Source organism: Pelodiscus sinensis, chromosome 1, assembly GCF_052426305.1.
Source record: "Pelodiscus sinensis isolate ZL-2025 chromosome 1, ASM5242630v1, whole genome shotgun sequence".
Classification (NCBI taxonomy): Eukaryota; Metazoa; Chordata; order Testudines; family Trionychidae; genus Pelodiscus; species Pelodiscus sinensis.
Genome location: NC_143052.1, coordinates 116,240,270 through 116,249,864, shown reverse-complemented (window position 1 = coordinate 116,249,864; position 9,595 = coordinate 116,240,270).

Genomic DNA, 9,595 nt, shown 5'->3' with positions numbered 1-9,595 from the left:
AACCTTAATTTCTCAAGAATAAAAGAGCTTAAAAATGATGTACCTTAGATTTAGGTTTGAGTCTGGGAACCCCGTGAGGTAATTAACAGTCCATATGTGGTCTTGGACTGTGAACATCCCATGATACTTCCATCTTATTGGCCTGGAGTGCCTTCAGGACTTGGCCACCTACCTTGAAAGAACGCTCTCTGGCATGTTTATCATACCAGGTCCTCTGTTCTTGCTGAGCACACTGCAGATTCTTGAGAAAGGGCTAAAGAGTTTTCTGCAATTTGCCTACACAATCCAAAATGTTAGTTCCCTGCACTGCTGGGTCATTCACAAATTTGCATATCATGGCTCCCAAAGTTCTACTAAATTTTTCCACCAGGTCTTTCATCTGATGATAGTAAGGTGTGACAACCAAGTGTTTCTTTCCCATGAGCTTCCCAAAAAGTTTCATGGTCCCTGCCATCAAAAGGCTTGGAAAGAAACATGCCAAACTAATGCTAGCGTGGCCTCACCAGGATTATCCATGTAACCCTTGCCTTGTCTTTATGGTCCTCTTAATGATCAAGAGACCAAGAATGTTGGTGGGAAAGCGTACAGCAGTCTACCTACTCACAAGAGCAGGCAGGCTTTGGCCCGGAAGACTTTCCTTAACCTGTGCAATGAGCAAAACTCCTGCAATTTCCCAGTCTGACCGGAGGCAAATAGATCCATCCAGGGAGTCTCCCATCTCTGGAAGATGACACTGATGATCTCCTTGAGGAGGGGCCACTCATGGCAAGTGGAGGAGGACCTGCTAAGGAAATCCACCAGCATATTCTGGACCCCCAGGAGGTGTAACACCTCGAGATAAATGGTGTGTTCCTTACAGAAGTCCCAGAATGGAAGAACCTCTAGAAACGGTGGAGGAACAGCTCTGCATTGCTTCAAGGAGTCCTGTGGCACCTTATACACTAACAGATGTATTGGCCTATAAGGTGCTACAGGACTCCTTGTCGCTTTTGCGGATCCAGACTAACACGGCTACTCTTCTGATACTCAACATTGCTTGTTGATGCAGAACATCACAGCCATATTGTCCATCAAGATCTGCACCACTTTGACCGACAGAGGGAAAGAATATCTGGCAGGTGAAGCATGTTGCTTTGAGTTCACTGACATTTATGTGATGGGAGTGATCCTCTTGTGACCAGAAGAATGCTAGGGACCTTAACTTTCCCTGACCACTCACCCCTTAAAAGCTTAACACTTGTTTGAAGGTTTTGTGGGGTATCTTCAGCATTAACAACATGATACAGTGATTTTATCATTTGTAAGCAAGTATACAATAGGAAGCAGTTACAATCTTAAATATGGAATGAAGATAACCAAGGAGACAGTTATACCAGGATACAAATATAGATAGGAATGACAGAGTAGGTTGTGCTGGTGGGGAAGTGGTATCATACATGAAAGAAAGCATAAGATCAGCTACAGTAAAAATCTTAATCTTACTTTACTTAACTATAGTAAAAATGAATTAAACTGTACTCTAGAGGCTCTATGGATAGAAATCCCATGCTTGAATAGTAAGAGCCTAGCAATAAGAATATACTATATCACCTGACCAGGGTGGTCATGGTGCTTGTGAAATGCTCAGGGAGATTAGAGAGATGACAGAAACCAAAACACACATTAATAATGGGAGATTTCAACTATCCTATATTCACTAGGTACATACCACTGAGATAATGTTTCTAGACATTATTAATGATGGAGTTCCAGGACTAGCTATTCCAAGAAGCAAAGGGAAAGACAATTCTTGATTTAGTCCTAAATGGAGCACAGGACCTGGTTCAAGAAGTAGACATGATTGAATGGCTTGGTAATAATAGATTTAAATGTAACGTCTTTGCAAGGGGTAAAATACCAAAGAAACCCACCGCAGTAGCATTTAACTTCAAGAATGGGGATTATACAAAAATGACAAAGCTAATTAAATGGAAATTAAAAGCCAGAGTCACAAGAATAAAATGTCTGCTGGCACCATGGAAGCTTTTAAAAACACCATAATAGAACTCCAACTTAAACATATGCCCCAAACAAAACAAAATAAGCTAGTAAGATCCAAAAACATACCACTTTGGCTGAATAGAGGAAAAGAGAGATCTCCCCCCTCCATGTCCTTTATAAGTCAAGTCCTCCTGAGTAGCATAGAAAGGACCGTAAGATTTGGCAAATCAAGTATATTCTTCAGACCAAAAATTTTTGAAATACCAAAAAAACACGAAAGTGAACAGTAATTTTTTTTAGTACATCAGAAGGAAGCCTGTCTGACAGCCAGAGGGGCCATTGGCCAATCAAGGAGCTAAAGGAGCATGCAAGGAAGAAACAGCTATTATAGAGAAGCGAAGTGAATTCTTTGCATTGATCTTCACTACAGAGGTGGTGAGGGAGATTCAGACACCTGAGCCATCCTTTCTAGGTGACAAATCTGAGCAACTGTTCCAGATTCAGGTCTCAGGAGAAGAGAACAAACAGATTAATTAAATTGTAATAAGTCACTAGAACCAGATGGCATTCTCCCAAGTGTTCTGAAGGAACTCCAATATGAAACTGCAGAACTATGAAGTGTGGTATATTAGCTATAATTTACATAAGCCTCTGTTCCAGATGACTTTAGGATAGCTACTAGGAGCCTTTTAAAAACACTGGCATTGTAAGGCAGTCCTGGCAATTACAGCCAGGCAAACATAGCTTCAGTACCAGGAAAACTGGTAGAAACTACAGTAACTAACAGAATTATTAGATCCACAGATGAACACGGGGAGTTGGAAGAGAATCTACATGGCTTTCTGTAAAAGGACATCATGCCTTACCAGTCTATTATAATGCTTTGAGGGAGTGAACAAGATGCAACCCATGCTCCTCATATACCTAACCCCCTGGATGCTAGAAGCTGGGACTGGATGACAGGGGAAGGATCACTCAGTAAGTGCTGTTTTGTTCGTGCCATCTGAAGCATCTGGCACTTATCACTGTGGGAAGACAGGATATTGGGTGAGATGGTGTGGCCCCATATGGCCATTCTTATGTTCTCGCTCCATATTATTGGTAGAAGTTTAACATGTGGTTGTCATTAGTGATAAGCAAACTTCAAAAGGAGGATTGGCTAAGAACCAAAATTTCAGATATTTTCTGAAGCCAGCTCCCCACAAAAGAATTACAGGAAATCCCAGATGCCTCCTCCTACCCCCAAAAAATCTCTGCAGCAGCACAGTAAACCCTTCAGAAGTAATCATAGGGAACCAGCTCACCAACCACACACACTTTCCCGCCCACAACTTTCTATATATCACCATATACAGAAAGTTGTGGGCTAAGAATTGTGGTTAGCTGTAAACGAAGTTTAGTCAATACAGGGACATCTCCTTGTGACCCGGCATGGCACAAGGTCAGTCTCTTTATTATGATGGCTACTGCAGTATTCTCTCTCTTTCCATAACCTGACCCTCCTGCTAGACCCACCCCTTCCATGGGAACAAATTCCAACCAAGCTATAATTCAGTGATCTTAAGGTAAGTTTTCCATCCTGCTTCATGGTGCTCATGCTAATAACCTCGGGAATTTCACCTCGCTTTTCTTGGTGACTAGTAGAGAATCAAAGGCCCCCTCCATGTACTCTGGGTGCCTTCCCAGAAATCTTATAGCTGGCAGCCAATATCTACTCCTTCAGACTCTTTGCACCTCCTCCGACTATTTCCTGCCTCTATCCCCAAAAAGAGCAACTGTAGACTCTCTCCCTACAGCTACAAACTTCCTTGCTCTAGGACTACCACTCTGCAGGGCTTCATCAGCAATTAAGCCATCCAAACTCTGGTCATCTGAAGAAGTGGGCTGTGCCCATGAAAGCTCAAGATACCATCTACATGTTTTGTTAGTCTATAAAGTGCTACCAGACTATTTGTTGTTTAAGTTTAACTTTCACACAAGCTGCTGCCAGGCATATGTTGATTGGGCTGTTAGGCCCACGTTAACCCCCTTAGAGATTACATGAGATACTCACCCTCATCATTTTCACAGTGAAAGAGGGGCCTGGTGAAAGGCTGTGGGTATGTTGAGAGAGGAGGAACGTTGGCTGGTTTAGGTGAATGAGACCATTTACCAGGAGTGCTCTGAAACTTCTGGACACAGAAGTTTTGAGTTCAGTTTGCTTGAAATAGTTCACTCATTTTTAAAGGACCAATTTGCATATCCCTAGTCTTAACTAGCCTGATACAGCTAGTAATTTCAAACTAGGCTCATCATCTGCAGTTTTCTACAGGAGCACTTTTCAAAGAGCTGCATGAGGTGGTGAGTCAACCCCCTTTGTCCAGGCCCAGCACTGCACCAACATGCACTTGGTCTGGCAGGGCAGTCCTCTGGTCCCTCACACCTGTGGCCTACAGGTGTGTGGGTTTTCTCCTTTTCCTTATTCCTAGTGGGTGGGGTCAGCTGGCCAGGAGATCTGGAACCTCCCCCAGTTCTTCAGACTTTCAGAAGCCTGGTAGGGAAGCTCAGGAACATCTGCTCCATCAGATTCCAGTGTAGAAATTAGACAGGCAGAATCAGAAATCAACTCCAGCTGTGCCCTGAGTGCCTTCTTACCCCCTCTGGTTTCTGTGGGCTTTTTAGTCTGTTAGCACCCTAAGAAGGGTTCCGACAGCCTCTCAGAAGCTTGCTGGCAAGGGCTTGCTTGCTCCCTTGGCAGCTGCCCCATATCTCTGCTTTCCAGCTCTTGTTATCCTCCCAGATGTTGTGAGGCTGCCAATCAGAATGGGCTGGCTGTATCTGCATTAACCCCTTGGTTGCTGGGCCAGTATGTGGTATAAACCAGTGGTTTCCAACCTTTCTTATACCGTGGACCAGCAAATCCATTCACAAACTTTTGGCGGACCAGTAACATTTTATCTGCATATTTGCTTATTTATTATGGTAATTAATTAAGAGGTCACGTGTTATTTTACATCGCATCTGTATGCACACAACACATGTCGTCGTAATGGATCAGAGTTGGCAGATCTCTACAACACTAAAAAAAAAAAATCACAGAAAGAATTCCCCTCTGGCTTCTGACTGGGGCAGTCCCTCCCCCAAGGGCAACTGGTGCCTGCCGAGGGAGAGGCACAGGGAGGAGCACCCACAGGGGCAGAGGATATGTGGGGCCCCCTATTTACCAACTGAAATTTCTCAGGGGCACAGGAACAGGTGCCCCCAAGTGCTACCACCAGTCACCTCTGCCTCCCGGGGTAAGGGAGCTGCCCTTGTATCTCCCCCATCTTCTTCTGTACAACCCCTGTCCTGTGTTTCGCCCTTCCCCAACTGCGCTGCTCTTGCTCCCACAGTCTACCCTCAGCTTTCACTCCCCGCATCCCCATCCCACCCCTGCTCCCATCTGCCCCATAAGTCTCCCTTGAATCCCCCCAGCTTCCCTTCAACCTGCATCCCCCTCCTGCCTCAATAACCCTGTTCCTCCTCACCCCACCTTATCTGCCTCTGCTCCTATTCAGCCTCCTCCTTAACCCCCAAGGCTGGCTCCCCCCATCCTGCACATGTTGGGATGGGGTGGTGTATAGGCAAAAAGTGAAACCGCTCCGTTTTTGTGACGGTCACAGTTTCTGTCAAACAAACATGACATTCGGGATACAGAGAAGTTAGTGTTTTGCTCGCTACAGGGGCAGCTTCCCTGGGCAGGGATCGCAGCCAGCTCCACTGGGAGCAGCCCGGGGCCAAACCCTCCCCCTGCAGCCCCGGAGTACCGCTCCTAGGGAGGGAAATGGGATCTCTCTTACCTGCCCCCCACCCTGAGGCAGGGGCTAAGCTGGGCAAGGGCTGGGGATGCTGCCTGGGAGAGGCTCCTGGGGAGCAGCGGGCCTGGCCATGCTGGAGATTTCCCCTCCCAGCTCCAGCTTGGGTCCTGGGGGCCCAGCAACAGCTCGCGCAGGGACTCGGGGATCCAGCCCAGAGGCTGGCCCCAGAGTCACTGTGAGCAGCAGCTGCAGGTCGCTTCCTGCTGCAGGGGCCGAGCCCAGCCCTGGCTCCCAGAGCTCCTACCCACTGTTGCTGAGTCCTAGTGATCAACCGGCCATGCTGCAGCCTCTGCCCCTGGGGGCCTTCTTGCCCCTGGGCTTGGGCACAATCATGCAGAGAAACCAACGCAGTGCTGGGCTCCAGGAGAAGAGACAGTCCCGGGAAGAGGAGAAGGGGGGTTTCTGGGCAGACTGGGCCTTGCTCCAGAGTTCAGCTAAGCCAATCATCAAGGCATAGGCGTGGCCTGGCAGTGCGCCGCAGCCAGCAATCAGGCACCGGTCCACAAACCGGTGGCTGGGAACCACTGGTATAAACACTCTGTGATTGGCTGCATTAGTGGGACTACTTGGATCCTGTTTTGCCTCTGATAGAGAGGTTAAGTCCCATTAGCTCTTAGGAGTCTCTAAAATGCAATGATGATAAGTACTAGGTTTCATTCATCAGAATAATCTTGAGATTGCTTGCTTGAGGGAGGGGTAGAATCAAGATACTGCACTTCCTGAGTCAAAAATCCAGTGTGCTGAGAGAGGAAGAAAACACTTTCAAGATGAAAGGGGAAACAATCAGCAATGGATTTTTGAGCAGTCTCATTGCAACAGTTTGATCATCACAACAGCACTTCAGAGGACCAACCACTATCCCCCCATCCAATAAGCTACAGATTGATTTCATCCAGGGCAGTTTCTCTGGGGTAGTCTTCCATCTGTCAATAGATACTAATTTTGAAACAAGCAGTCAAATCCTATCTATACTGTTATTGCATACCTCTCTGTTCCTGCCAGCACCTTCTGTTTTCCATTTCTTGTTTTCAGCTGCTTGTTCCCCAAGTATCACGTTACAGTCACCTCACAGTTATTTTACTATTAGTCTCCCATTCCCTCATCAAGAATTGTAGAAATACCAGGACCATTTCTCTGCTATTTCTATAGGAGCAGATCTAGAGAAGCTCTACCCCTGTAATGTTTAAAACAGTAACTCTATGCTGAATAGGTGCTGACTGCCTAGTCCACTTCTGACAGCTACTCAGGATAACTTTTTTTAAAACATTTGTCAGCATTCCCATAATTTGTCACACTCATGCTCATAAGACATTTCTGAACTGGATTAAAATCAAAAGATTAACAATTCCCAAAGGGAATAGTTTCCTAATCTAAACAAAATATCCAAACACTCTGGATCTAACAAGATTCACGCAGCTATTTGTTTTTGAGCTACAGAAATAGAGTTCCATGCAGTATAATATATGTGGGTCCTTCGCATGAGACCTTGAAAACTAAGCTCTACTTTGCAACTGGACATTAGGAGCCCATGATAATATGTTAGCATAAGGATTTATGCTTAGCAGATTTCTACACCCTGCAGCCCCTGACATTAGCTGAACATCTGCCTGCTGCTATTCACCCCAGAATTGGCTGTGAAGCCAGTCATGTGTATAGTTTGAAAAACAAGCAGGGATCCTTTGGAATGATATGTATAAGTAAATGTAGCAGTTGTTCAGATACTCAGCTAATGTAGAACAACATAGCTCCATTTACATCAATGGAACTATTTAGATTTACACCAGCTGAGGCAGTGATGTAATGAGGTTGGGAGGGGCAGTTACACCCAGGTGCAATGCTAGGGCAGTGCCAATTTATTCCCCAACCTCTGCCCTATCATTCTTCAGGTCACCTGCTCCTCCTCTACCTACTGATAGAAGATAGAACTTCCTCTCCACCCCTACCATCTCCACCAGCAGGTTAATGTATGCAGGGGCCTAGCCCCAAACTGGAGGGGGTGGGGGAAGATGCGGTACAAGCTCCCCCTTCTCCTCCCAAGGTTGGGCTCAGCTGTGTGCCAGGTGTGGGGCCCCACTGCGCAGTGAAGGGCATGAATTTTGCCTTTGCCCCTAGCGCTATGCCTCTGAGCTGAGGGTTTGATCTGTTATAAGCATAGGCCCTACTTAATTTGTGACACTAGATACTATTAGCCTATTGACATCAAAATGGCAGTTAGCTTTTTTTTTTTTTTTTTCTCCCGCAGTTTACAATTTTGGATACATTGTGAGGCTGGCAACTTAAATCCCTCTACCCCTTATTAGCAGAGTAGAACACCATTTATCTGAGCTGACAGCAACTGGGGCTTGGGCTGTCAGAGCTGTGCATTAATGACTGCAATATAGTTACAACACAACATATGGTTATTAAAAAAAATTAGCAGGTATAACATAATACTTAAGTGTTCATGTTGTTCCAGCAACTTCTAGTTCTCTGGCTTCTCCAATTAATAAAGTACCATTATTACTTTTCTGCACATTTTCCATGTCTCGTTTGCATCTCAGCTGCGGTTATTTGACAGTCATCCTGCAATTCAAGTAGGCATAGCGAGAGGGTGTAAGGGGCAGTTGCAGCTAGGTGCTATACTAGCCAGGCTCCAATTTAGTCTCCCTCCACTCCCCCGTCATCCCTCATCTCGCTTGCCCCTCCTCTGCCTGCTGGTGGTAGCTGGAGCCTCCTCCCTGCCTCTACACCTCCAGCATCTCTGCCTGTGGGTTAATATGTGCAGGGGCCCAGCCCCAAATTGGAGGGGGTGAGGGAAGACACAGAGAATAACAAATAGGGCCTTAATTATTAGTCTGTTCCCATGAAACTGAGTTTACTTCATCAAAGTGACTTTTCTTTAGCTCATAGGTGAGTTAATCCTGTTCTAAAATATTAGGTATTCCTAACTTTTGCATTCTAACCCTTCACCCTAGTAAATAGAACAGCGCTTTCTTCTCCAAATAAACTGTTATTTCAGAACTCCCAAAACAACAAACAAAAGCTGACACTTCAGAAAGAACACTGATTTCTCTTCTCTGCATCACATCTAACAAGACACGGATATCTCCTGAATCCTGCACCACAATATCTCCATTCATCACCCTGTCATGGTCATGAAACAAATGAAAAGCAGTTTAGCAGCCAAAGGATCCCTAATTGGAGCACTGGAATGGGTTACCTAGGGAAGTGGTGGAATCTCTATCCTTAGAGGTTTTTAAGGTCAGGCTTGATTAGGCCTAGTCTGTAATGATTTAGATGGGACTGGTCTTGCTACGAGCAGCGGGTTGGACTAGATTCCTACCCTAATTATCTATGATTCTATGAAACTTGTGATATATATTTTTAAAATTAATTAATTATGGGCTAAATTGTGCACATTCAAGATAAAATCCATAGGAAGGAGCCAAAGGGAGCAAGATAGTTTCTTTCAAAATCTTCTCAGAGGGCAAAATTTGCCCTAGGGAAGAAGGCTGAGGGCTAGCTCTGAAGCTCCATGGATCCCTCAAAGATTTTAGGAGGTCTGTGAAGACAGGGTATCATACTGCTCTCCCTCCACTCCAGTGTTACAATGGGTGGGGCTTGAAAAAAGTGTTATGTAATTTATGTGCAGTCCCTAAAACTCCCTCTCTAGAGATGTCAAGATCTAAGTACTATGTTTCTGAGGAATCCACATCCAGTGACAAGTCCTGATTGCCCCTCCCCCAGATACAGAGGTCAAGACCCATGGGCTATGTCTACATTGGCATGATCTTGCACAA